This window comes from Phyllostomus hastatus, unplaced genomic scaffold (assembly GCF_019186645.2).
Source record: "Phyllostomus hastatus isolate PE091 unplaced genomic scaffold, TTU_PhHast_1.1 phas_scaffold_1066, whole genome shotgun sequence".
NCBI lineage: Eukaryota > Metazoa > Chordata > Mammalia > Chiroptera > Phyllostomidae > Phyllostomus > Phyllostomus hastatus.
In genome coordinates, this window is record NW_025334004.1 from 9,462,196 (window position 1) to 9,475,127 (window position 12,932).

Sequence of the window (12,932 nt, forward strand, 5' to 3'; positions counted from 1 at the left end):
TGCCAGTGTTATCAAAATACATTTTGGGGCTCAACAATTCTCACAGTAAACATAAAGCAAATGAGTAAAACTTGTTTTTCATACACTTCTGTATAAAAATATATGACAATCAAAAATTTCTCAAAAAAAAGCGAGGAAAGGGAATTTGAGGCACTTGAAATTTAGGAGAACAAATATAGAGAGCTATTTGTATTCTACCTTCTATGGGGTACAGCTTTAAGCGATTTATTTCAAATTGCAAAATAAAGTCTTCATTCTCTATTCTATCCCTATTCTATATGGTGCTGCTTATATTTGATATTTGACATATTTGAAATATTAACATATTGGTTAATCAGAAAAGATATCTTACAACCCTTGAAGTTGAAAGATACGTTTGCTTACTATACAATTATAGATTATCAATATATTCTTCCAGTCTTTTATGGGCAATGTACTATTGTGCCCTTGAGAAGTCATCACTCAGTGTAACTGTTGCTCTTTTTAATATGCTGTGTTTTTTTTCTTGCTCCATTTAATTTTTTCCCTTCCTTTTTCTTCCGCTCTTTCCTCTTCCTCCACCTCATCACCTCCACCTTCTCCTTTCCTCCTCTCTTCCTTATCCTCCTTTTTATTCTTCAGTTTCCCTTTATGTATTCTTCAGTTTTGCCATATTATCTGTATTACAAATGTCTTTCTAGATGTCTTATTTAGGATTTTCTGGACTTCCTGAGTCTGAAGCATGGTGTCTTTTTATCAATTACAGCCACTTTCAGAGGTTGTTTCTTCCATTGACTCTGGGGTATTTTCCCCATTCTTTTCTCCTAGAACTCTGATTAGATGTTCTGGAATTACCATTCTTCCTTGTATCTTAGTTTTTTTGTTTGTTTCCATCTCTTTGACTTTTAATGCCAAATTTAGAAAATATCTTCATATCTATCTTCCATTTTATCACTCTTCCATGAGTTTCTAATTTGTAGTTTAATGCAATCCTTGAGTTTTAATGTTCAATTAATATATTTTTGTTTTCTAGACACTCTGCCTGGTAGTTTGTAAATTTCTCTAATCAGTTTTGATGAGCTCTTGGCTTTTTTTTCTGAGGGAATTTGTCAGTGTTTAGCACACACAAACACATCCATAACAGGAAGTATCAGTCCCATTGGGCTGAGGAGACAAACAACAGGAATTTAAGGGACACAGTTCCATAGCAGAGAGAATCAAGGTAAAGTGATTCCAAAAACCAGCATGCCATCTTTCCATGAGATGTTTGCCAGTTGCAAAGTTTTACATGCATAGGGTGAAAATTCCAATAAACTCAGTATAAAAGAACATCTTTGAGGCTAAAGACATGAATACAGATTCAGCAGCTGTGGGATGATAGGGAGAAAGAGGATGGAAGTTAAGACTAGTAAAGGAGAACTTACCAAATACCATAGACTTTTAGAAGAGAGCACAGAAAATCCATATCTTAGAAGAAATGACAAAAAAAGTAAATCAGCTATAACAAAGCCTAAAACTAAGACTAGACACTATTAAGATGATCTATTTGTACCATACCTGTTTGCCAGAAGAAAAAATTAACTGGCTCAGGAAAGAAATAATGTCATTCAAAATTTTACATTAAAAAAAAAAAAAACAAAGAGATTTCTTTCTCACAGTTCTACAGGCTAGAATTTCAAGATCAAGTTGTCACTGGTTTGACCTCATTCTGAGGCCTCTCTCCTTGGCATGCAGATAGCCACCTTCTCACCATGTCCCCACATGGTCTTTTCTCTGTGCCTATGCATCTCTGGTGTTAAAATTCTACATTACAAAATTATTTTAGTAAGAGAAATTTGAAAGAAAGAAAAAGAAAATCAACTATTGTTCCATTATTTATATATTCATTGGTTGATTATTGTATGTACCATGACCAGAGATTGAACCTGCAACCTTGAGGTATCAGGTCAATGCTTTAACCAACAAAATTTCACATATTTTAAATGTACATGTCTGGCACCCAGTAAAAATTTTGAGGGATGCTATAAAAATGTCCAAATAACAAAAAAACTAGATTAAAAAGAAATGGTAAAAATATCCTTACTGGTGATTCATATGTTGGAGTTATCAGAAAACTTAAAATAAAAATGATTAATATAATGAAAAATGGAAGAAAATATAGAGAATTTCAGCTAACATTGGAGCCCATTTAAAAGATAAATGGTTTTCAACAGACCTATGTATTCCTTTGAGTAATACTGACATTTTAACTATGTTGATTCTTCTAATCCACGAACACAAATAGAAAATGTTTCCATTTCATTGTATCATTTTCAATCTCTTTTAATAATGCTTTGTAGATTTCAGTATATAAGTTCTTCATATCCTTTGTTTAGTATATTTCTAGGTATTTTATTCTTTTTGTTGCAATTGCAAAAAAAATTGTTTCTTTTCTATTTTGTTTTCTGATTTTCATTTTTAGTATATAGAAATACAATGCATTTTTGTACATTGATTTTGCATCCTGCAGCTTCACTGTATTTCTTGCCTCATTGCTCTGGGTGGGACTTCCAGTACTATTTTGAATAAGAGTGGTGAGAATGAATGTTCTTCATTTGTTCCTGATATTAGAGGAAAATTTCAGTTTTTCACCATTAAGTATGATGTTAGATGAGGGTTTATCATATGTGGCGTTTATTATGTAGAGATACTTTCCTTCTATACCCAATTTATTGAGTGTTTTAATCATAAATGGATGTTATAGCTTATCAAATGCTTTTACTACACTGATTGATAGAATCATATGATTTTTATCCTATATTTTGTTAATGTGGTGCCTTACACTGATCAATTTCCATATGTTGAACCATGTTGTGCCTCTGGAATGAATCTTGCTTAATTGTGATGTATTGTTTTTAAAATGTATTATTGTATTCAATTTGCTAGTACTTTGTTTAAGATTTGTGCATCTGTATTCATCAAAAATATTGGCCTGTAGTTTTCTTTTTTGTGTGTTATCCTTTCCAGGTTTTGGTGTCAGAGTTATCTTGGCCTCATAAAGTATGTTAGTAAATATTGCCTCTTTTTCAGTTTTTTAGAAGAGTTTGAAAAGAATAGATATCAAATCTTTGAATGTTAGGTAGAATTCACTAGTGAAGCCTTGTATGGAACCACAAAAGACCCCAAATAGCCAAAGCAATCCTGGCTATTAAAAAAACAGCAAAGCCAGAGATATTACGTCCCTGTCTTCAAATTATACTACAAAGTGACAAAAATCAAAACAGCACAGTATTGGGAGAAAAACATACATATACCAATAACAGAATTAAAGGCCCAGAAATAAACCCACATGTAAATGGACAAATAATTTTTGACAAAAGAACCAAAAAACATGCAATGGAGAAAAGAAAGCCTCTTCACTAAATGGTGCTGGGAACATTGGAAAGCCACATGCAAAAGAATGAAACTAGAGAACTGTTTGTCCCCATATGCAAAAATTATTTTAAAATGGATCAAAGACCTAAATATAAACCTGAAACAATAAATTACAAAAAAGAAAACATAGGTACTAAACTTATGGACCTCGATCTTAGAGATTTTATCAATTTGACCCCAAAGGCAAGAGAAATAAAGGCAAAAATTCATTGATGGGACTATGTGAAACTAAAAAGCTTCTGTACTGAAAAAGAAACTGCCAACAAAACAAAAAGGCAACTAACTGAATGGGAGAAGATATTTGCAAACAACAGCTCTGACAAGGGGTTAATGTCCAAAATGTATAAAGAACTCTTACAACTCAACACACACACACAAAAACAAACCAAAAACCTAATCCAATTAAAAAATGGGCAGAGGACCTGAATAGACACTTCTCCCTTGAAGACATACAAATGGCCAGCAGATATATGAAAAAAAAAATGCTCTTCACCAGCTATTAGGGAAATGCAAGTCAAAACTACAATGAGGTACCACCTTACACCTGTTAGAATGGCTGTTATCAACAAGACAAGTAATAGGAAGTGTTGGAGAGGTTGTGGGAAAAAGTTACTCTCATTTTCTGCTGGTAGGAATGTAAACTGGTACAGCCACTATGAAAAACAGTATGGAGGCTGCTCAAAAAATTAGGAGTAGAGTTAACATACAGCCTAGCAACCCCTCTTCTGGGTATCTACCTGAAAAAATTGAAAACATTTATTTGCAAAAATATATACTACATTTCTATGTTCACTTCAGCAATAATCACAGTGGCCAAGACATGGGGAAAACTGAAGTATCATTTAATAGACAGTTGGATAAAGAAGATATGGTACATATATAAAAAATAGAGTACTACTCAGCCATAAGAAAAGATGAAGTACATCTATTTGCAACAGCATGGGTGGATCTTGAAAATATCTTGCTAGGTGAAGTAAGTCAGAAAAAGTTAAGGACCGTATGATTTCACTCATATGTGGGATACTAAACTGAAAGCAACAAATGAACAAATAAGAAAAGCAAAAAAAACTTATAAACACAGACAACAGTATGGTGATTATCTGAGGGTAGGAGGTGGTAGAGTAGAAAAGGGTGAAAGGGTCAAATATATGATGATAGAGATTTGACTTTGGTGGGCACAGATATAGATGATGTATCGTAGAATTGTACACTTGAAACCTATAAACTCATTAACCAATGTCACTTCAATAAATTTAATTTAAAATAAATGAAAATAAAACATCAAATAGTGATCTAGGAATGAAAAAACGGTAACTAGCTTTGAGAAATATCAGTAAGTTGATGGGTTTAATAAGTGATTAAACACATCAAAACAGAGGCTAATTAGAAGACATGTAAATAGAAAGTATCAAGATTAAAGCACAGAGAGAAAAGGATGAAACATACATAACAAGGATAAGAATATATAGAATATGGTGAAATGTCCTAATTGTATGTAAACCTCAGAAGGACAGGAAAGAATAAAATTAGTAGCAATATTTGAGGACATACTGGCCTAGATTTTTCCAAAACTGACACAAGTTACCAAATTTCCAAGGAGCAATGATATGAGTGACAAATGTCTTTTCAATGGAATCAAGGAAGTCAGAAGGTGATAGATGAACATCTTTAAATTGTTGAAAGAAGCTATTCATAAAGCTAGAATTCTATAACCAGCAAAAAAAAAACCCCTCAAAAGTAAAGCAAAATAAAAATTAAAGCAAAGTAAGGACATTTTCAGACCAAAACAAAACAAAACAACCCCCCCCCACCAAAAACAAACAAACAAACCCTGAAGGAATGTATTTCCATCAGACATTCTGTAAAAGAAATAATAAAGGAAGTTGTTCAGAGAGTAGCTGTACTTCCAGATGGAAGTACAGAGATGCATAAAGGAATAAATATTTATGTAGTTCTTTCCCACATTGAATACAGTTGACCTCTGCCACCAGTAGAACATTGTGGAAATGAGGGAGTGTGACTTCTGAAACTGTCATAAAAGACAATATAGTTCCCATTTTGAATGTTCTTGGATTACATGTTTTTGTGGAAGCCAGCCGCCATGCCAGTGGGGTACTCAACCAGCACTGCATTGAGTTTACCTGCTAACATTCAGCTCTATTTACTCATCAGGAATGTGAGGAAGACACCCTGGTGGTAGTTCTTTAACCCTTATAAAGCTTTCAAATGACTGCAGTATTAGCAAGCATGTTGACTGCTACCTCATACGACACTCTGTGGCAGAAACACATAGCTAAGATGCTCTTAGATCCCTCACCCACACAAACTGTGTGAGATAGTAAGTGTTCATTGATTACATCTGCTACTCTTTGAGGTAATTTTTATGCATCTATCAATAGCTAATACATGAAAAATTTCTAAAACTGAAGTACTTTTATTTAAAAAAACACAAGCATGACAAATACAAGAAAATTAAGCTAAACACATAAGAACCAAACTGCTAAAGTCAAAGACAAAGGGAAAACATTTAAAGCAAAATGATTTTTTTACAAAGACTTTAAAAAGACATGTTACTTTCACTTGAACAAGAATTGGATAAATAGCTCTGACTTCTCAGGAGAAACAATTGGAGCCAGAGATGGCATAAAGAGATCTTCAACATGGTTCGGGAAAATAACTGCCAACCTAGAATTTTATACTAAACAAAAATATCCTTCAGTAATGAAGGTGAAACAAATACATTTACAGTCAAAGAAAAATTTAAAAAATTCACCATAAACAAATCCATGCTAAAGGACATAATCGAGGGTATTTCTTTTAGGCAGAAGAAAAAGGATCCCAGATGAAAGCTTAGAGTTGCAGAATATTATGAAAGCAAGTAAACCTGAATCAATTATGTCTGTGTAAAACAGTAATGATAATATCTTTTGGGGTTTAAAATACAAAGAGAATTAAAATACATAAACAACAATAGCACTTAAGTCAGGAAAGATGGGAGTCAGTGTTTTCATCGTCAAGGAGAAGCATAAAATACTAACATATATTAGGCATTAATAAGTTGAAAGTAAATAAGATAAACTACAGGTAAAGCACTTAAAGAAGAGTAAGAAATAAATAAATATCAAGGTGATAAAAGACAGAAAGGAGTAGCAAAACACCAAAGCAATTCAAAAGAAGAAAGAGAAATAACACAGAAAAGTTAGGACAAACAAAAAACAAATAGTAAGATTGTAAATTTAAGTTCACAAAGGGCTGAGAATTTGTCTTCACAAGAATTTGAAAGAATTAGGAAGGAAAATGTGGGAATAATTTTTCATCTTATATCAAGACTTATATAAAGTTACAGTAATTAAGACTTTTATTGCTGCAAGTATGTAGAAATAGAACAATAGGCCAGAAGAGACAGTCTGGAGATATAATATATTCATGTGTACACTTGATTTATGAAAAAGATGGTTCTGTAGAACAGTAATGAAAGGACTATCCAATTAATAATGTTTGGAAAACTGAATATCTTTATATCAAACAAATGAAGCAACTCCTACTTCTGAATTTGAAAAGTAAGCAACAACACTTCTGGAAAGTAATATATGAAAAGATCTTCTATAGTGTGGAAACATAATTCCTTTTTTAAAGATTTTATTTCTTTCTTTTTAGGGAGGAGGGAAGGGAGGTAGAAAGAGAGGGAGAGAAACATCAATGTGAGAGTGAATATAGATCAATTGCATGCACTGGGATCCATGGGTCCTGAACCTGTAACCCAGGCATGTGCCTTGGCTTTGCAGGCTGATGGCCAAACAACTGAGCAGGGCTATTGTGGGACATAATTCTTAACATAAAAAGACACTAATTCTAAAGGAAATTATGAATAAACTGAACTACATTAAAATTTAAAAGTTCTAGCCCCGGCTGGCGTAGCTCAGTGGATTGAGCGCAGGCTGGGAACCAAAGTGTCCCAGGTTCGATTCCCAGCCAGGGTACATTCCTGGGTTGCAGGCCAGAACCCCCAGCAACCGCACATTGATGTTTCTCTCTCTCTATCTCCCTCCCTTCCCTCTCTAAAAATAAATAAATTTAAAAAAATTTAAAAGTTCTGTTCATCAAAAGATACCATTAAAGGAAATCCTACCACCTGTGATAGCATGGACAGACCTGGCAAACATTATGCTAGGTGAAACAAGTCAGTCACAAAAGGACAAATTCTGCATGGTTCCTTTTATATGGGGCATCTAAAATCATCAAACATATAGAAGTAGATAATAGAATAGTGGTTACCAGGGAATTCAGGAAGGGGGATGGGGGAATTGTTGTTCAATAGATATAAAGTTACAGTTATACAAGATGAGTGTCGGATATGCTGTACAAAATAGTGCCTATAGTTAAAAATATGGTATTTTGCACTTACAACTTAGTTAGAAGGGTAAATCTCATGTTAAGTGTTCTTCCATAAAACAAAACAAACCACAAAGGCACACAAGAAAATCTTTGATAGTGATGGATGTTTATTACTTTAATGGGGTGATAATAAATAATGTGAGTGTATACATGTACAAACTCACCTAATTGTATACATTAATTATGTGCAGTTTTTGTATACCAATCATGCCCCAATAAAGCTGGGAAAAAGAGATTGAAATGGCAAGCCACAAAGAGGAAGACTGTATTTACAACACATTTAATCTATGGAGAACTCATATTCCAAATACTATATCCAAAGAACTCCTATAAATCAATGATAACCAAATAGAAAAATGGTCAAAAGACTTAGGCACTTCACAAAAGAGAATCCAACTAGCTACCAAGTATATAGAAAGAGTTCAACATCATTATTAAACAATACAAATTTAACCATGGTGTCAAGTACTGGTGTGCATGTAGAACCACTAGTACTCTCTCATATGTAGCTGGTCAGAATGCATATTAGTATATCACTTTAGAGATGATTTGGCAATCTATGCTAAAAGTAAATATATACAATCATATGACCTAGCAGTTTCATTCTGAGGTATATAGCCAACATAAATGTGCATCTGTGCAATAAAAGACATCTATAAGAACACTCATAGCAGCATTATTTGTCATTACCCCATAGCTCCCAGATTGGGAGCTATCCAACTGTCCAACAGCAATAGAAAGGACAGATAAATTATGGTATATTCATACAAGGTAATAGTTCATAGCAATTTAAAAATAATTATCTACTGCCACACTAGAAAATGGATGATATAATGTTGAATGAGTAAATGCATAAAAGCACAATTGTACTTTTATGATTTTGCTTACATACTATAAGAAGAAAAAAGTCTGAACTAATTTATGGTGAATAGAAGTTGTGAAAGTAATTCTCTTTGGGGAGGGGTAGTGTGTAGTGACTGAGGGAGACATGAGGGTAGTTTCTGAGGTGCTGGCAATTCTTTGATCTCTGTAGTGATTACATGGGTGTATTCACTTTGAGAAAATTCATTGCACCATACATTTGGGATTTGTCCATTTCTATATATATTTTCTTGTATTATTTATTTGATAATTTCATTTTTATTTTTTCATTTTCTGGAACTCCTATTAATTGGATATTAGATTTTAATTTTTTGTATTTTTATCTTTTCTCATTTTTTTTCTATTTGGGGGTGACATTTTTACAATTTTATTTTCAAAACTGTTTATTGAATAATTTAGAGCATGTTTTTAATTTTCAAGAGCTCTTTCTTGGCCTCAGGATAGTATCCTCTTTTCATGGTATATCTGCTCTTCTTCCATAGATGCAGTATCTTTTCTTATCTGGGGATATTATAGTTGCTTACTAGTATACTTTCTTCTGCTTGCTCCATAAACTTTCTTCAAAGTTACTTTTTCTGTTTTCCCCATCACCCAAGGACATTTTTTCATTGCTTATACAGAGAGAGAAAGGGAGAGATAGAAACAATGATGCAAGAGAGAAGGATCAATTGGTTGTCTCTGATATGGGAAGATCACACATGCCCTGACCAGAACAGGTATTGTATGCACAGAGACCAAGTCCCTAACTGCAACCTAGGTATGTGCCCATCCGGGAATAGAACCAGCAACTTTTTAGTAATGGGATGATGTCCACCCAACTGAGCCACATTGGCAAGGGCTGTTTTTGTTTTTTAACAACAACAAAAAAATATTTTTAGAGCCTTTTCTTAAATTTCTGGTTATTCTTGGCTCTCAAAAATTTATATTTTAAAAGTGAGGCAATTAATTAAACATTGATTGGATTGGTTATTGACTGGTGGATTTTATTGTGGAGTCTTAACATTTTATTGCAAGACCCCTAAATGTCAATCTCTATGAGTATTTTTCTTAAGTTCTTCCATTTCACTAGAGGGAGGAAGAGCACTAGTGTAATTTTAGTCTATATATGAGCATATTTTTCATTTAGATCTGTTGGGTCTCTACCCTTTGTCCTGAGGATCAGTTCCTTTGGTTTTGAGGAACATTGGCCATCTTGGTAATAGGATTAAAGGAAAGACCTATAGTCTATGAAAATATTTCTTACTCTCAGTTGATTTTTTCACCAAATGCAAAACTGACCCTTAGGATGATGTTCTTCTTTTCTGCTCTCCTGTTAGGAAATCAATGAAATGAAACGTGGTTTGGTTATGGGGTCTTCTTCAGCTTCCTTCTCTTCCCTTTATGCCAACTTAAAAAAATTTTACTGTGGAAAATATAAAAATGTAATTCATATACAAAAAGTAGACAGAATTTTATAATAGTTTCTTCTGTCTCCATCTTCCAGGGTCAACAATTATCAACTCAGGCCAATCTTATCTCTACCCTCTCCTATAACTCTGCCTCTTTATTTTTAAATGAATCTTAGACACATTATCAATTTCATCTGTAATTCTTTTGGCATATGTCTCTAAATAATAACCTCTAAAAATGTAACAATATATATATAACACCTAAATATTAACAAAACAATTCTTAATATCATTACATATCCCCAGTCTTCAATTTTCCAATTGTCTCATACAAGTCATAAATGTGTTTTTGGCTATTTGCTTGAATCAGGAGCTAATTAACTAACTTCCACATGCAGTGATTAATTGATTTAGAATCCCTTATTTTTGATAGGCTTCTCTTCCATCTCTTTTTTGTTTGGTTGAGAAAACAAGTTATTTGTCTTGTGTAGTTTCCTAAAGCTCATAGCTAAATTGCTCTGTTGAGTCATTAAATCTTTTAGATATTTAAAATTCTGCCATTGAACTGGTGACTCCTTGAGGGATAATGCTTTATTTATTATAGTACAGTTTCTGGCACATAATAGATGTTCAAGAAAGTGTCTGCTGAGTAGATATTAAATTTAAAAAAATGTCAAAGGACATTGGGGAAGATAATACTTGAAGCTTATGTTCAATTGATAGATTGCAGAAAGTAATCAACCATAATATTCTTGACCAAGTAGTATGACCACTTTAAGCTAGGTCACCCATGCCCTTTGTATCTGTATTTTTCCAGTTCTGGTTGTACTTGCTTATATTATTGGAGGCAGGGAGTCTGAACTTGAATTGAGAGATCAACAAAAAGGAGAGAGCCATGTTAGAGACTCTTGCTCTTCAAATTAATATCATGTAATTCTTTAATTATGATTGTAACAGTTGCTATTTATATAATGCCTGTGATATACTAAGCTGTCTATGACTAAAAGCATGCTTACATTTTTGAAATGCATATATGTTTGTTGTAATTTATTATGGTATGGTGTTTTCTACAATTCAGAGGTGTGAATCTGTAGTGTGAAATGTAACATATATATATATATATTTTAGGAGAAAATTTCACTGTCTTAAAATGATTTGTTTTATGACATAATGTCCATGAATTATATATTGAAAAGCAGATAAAGGTTTGTAATCAAGATGGAACATTTGTCACTATCACAACCATCATTACTTGTGCCATTTGCACTGTGTGTGCAATGGGGTTGATTACTCTCTCCAATCTGTGAACTCTATTAATTATGCATTGCATAACTCTATGAAACTCAGAGGTTAAATGCCCTCCAGCTAGTAAATTGTACACTCAGGTCTTCAAAGGAATCAGCTATTTAAAACATTAATTTAGATGCCTTATCTCCATTAACTGTCTTTCTCAAATAGAAAACATTCCAGAATCCTTTCTTAAGCTATGATTTAACTTTCTCTCCTTTGCATTTTTTCTCTTTTAATTATCTTCCTTCCTTACTTTCTGTCTTACTCTGTTTATCTGTGCTAACTTCAATGTTAAACAAAAATCACATCAAAATACAAAACAACTCTGTCCAAGTTCCCAACAATCATCTTTTTTTTATATATTAAAAAAAAATCCTATCATCTCTCTTTACTCTGTGATGTGTGTGCATGTCTGACTTCATGGGCATGAAGACCAGGAGAGGGGATGATGTTTAATGCAAAATAAAATCATTACATGTTTCTCATTCCTTAATGGTATCCCTTTTGGTATTTGCTGAAGATTTCTCCTGGTGTGTTTTATGAGGGCATTCCAGCAGAGGATATGAGAGCATATCTAATGTGCATTACATCTCATTTGCCTTTTCCTGTAGGAATCACATAGATCAACATACACAGTGAGTGAGTGATAAGAAAGCTCCCTGAACACAAAGTGAAGTTACTTCAGTGTACTTTTTATTAAAGCATGGAGAAAGTCTTGTGTATGACTACAAGTCGATATTTTCAAAAGCATACTCTAAGAGAATGAAAAATGTTTATGTTAAACAATTTTTTCAATTATAAACTCCATGTATACTTACTAAAAAAAAGTGGAACATAAAAATACACAAAAAAATTTTATCGTAGTTTCCTTGTTAATATTTTGGTATAATTCTCCTCCCCAGTTGGTTTTTGTTGTTGTTGTTGCAAGCAGTTTTTACAGTTTCTATCATATTTTTTAAGGTAAAATAATTTATGTCAAAAGTTCAATCAGTTAATAAGTTGGATTTCAGAAATGCTCCGAAGGAGAAACCAGGAGCCATACTGGTCTTTATGGGAAACCCAGTCATATTAATTGACCTCTTTGTCCAACCCCCTTGTGATAGGAATGAGAGCAGATGAATTCTTCGATGGGGATGAGGGCTTCCCCTGTTGTAAAGGCAGTTTTCAGATCAGTTATTAAATATGTACATGTGTTGAGTTGACTATGTCTTCCACAGCTGCTTGTGGCATCTTCCTTCATTGACAAGGGCTGCAAAGGCTGGAAAAACGTGCGTCTCAGAAGCAAAGGGTAGGGAGACGCCATTTACAAAGCCGGAAATGATTAAAATCTCAGGATTGAGACCATTCCCAGTCACCAAGGGCTTGCCAATAGCACAGTTCCTGCTTCTGGTGTCTACTCTGAAGAGCAAGACCATAGAGTGGACGCTTGTCTACTATTCCACTAGAAGTAGGATCTCTCCAACTACTGGCGGGGAAAGGGGGAGAGTGAGTCTCTGCAGGGGCGGGTACCAGGCAACCGCGTCAATTTGAGAGGTCAGCGGCCAGCCCAACTCAATGGCCTAGGCTCGCTAGGACAGGCGCGGG